General features: G+C 32.8%; 1 long non-coding RNA gene across 1 annotated transcript in view; it reads right to left on the reverse strand.

Moving 5' to 3' along the window:
* The window catches only part of LOC128248123 (uncharacterized), a 68,083-nt gene extending 67,778 nt beyond the window's left edge, over positions 1-305 (reverse strand). The window contains exon 1 of the long non-coding RNA XR_008264398.1: positions 215-305. This is a non-coding gene — a long non-coding RNA (uncharacterized LOC128248123). The remainder of the gene's footprint in view (positions 1-214) is intronic.
* Positions 306-528: the final 223 nt, after the last annotated feature.

A 528-nucleotide genomic window follows, 5' to 3' on the forward strand; every position in this document is an offset into this window, starting at 1 on the left:
TAGAGACAAATACTTTCCTCTCTGGTCAATCTCTCATCAACTTTTTCAAGTATCACTTGAAAAGGAAGGTGAGAGTAGAGAGGCAAGTGTTGTCTAGCAAATGTTTCGAAAAAAGATGGATACATGTAGCAAGAATGGCATCTATAAATGACGAAGCCACCTTGACCATGATTCTATAAAACGTTAAAAATTTTGTAAACAGAGAGTTACTTACGTTTCTTGCATAAATAAAAGAAATTTTATTTAACAAATTGTGACACTAAGGGCCGAGGTTACCGTGGTCTTTTCCGTAGGTTTTTCTTTCCACGGATAACCTCCCCATTTATTGGGAAATTTTTGTTTAATTTGTTTTGTATATATATATATAGCAAAAATTTAGATTTATAGGAATATGGTACTTAAGTTGAGGCACCAGAATTTAGTATGGTATTATCCATACAATTTCAAAATAAGGTGATTAAAATCAAAATAAGCAACTGCTTATTTTTATACATATTTCCTTCCTTGGCTTTCGCCAAGCAATGCACG

Source organism: Octopus bimaculoides, chromosome 6 (genome assembly GCF_001194135.2).
Source record: "Octopus bimaculoides isolate UCB-OBI-ISO-001 chromosome 6, ASM119413v2, whole genome shotgun sequence".
NCBI classification, from domain to species: domain Eukaryota; kingdom Metazoa; phylum Mollusca; class Cephalopoda; order Octopoda; family Octopodidae; genus Octopus; species Octopus bimaculoides.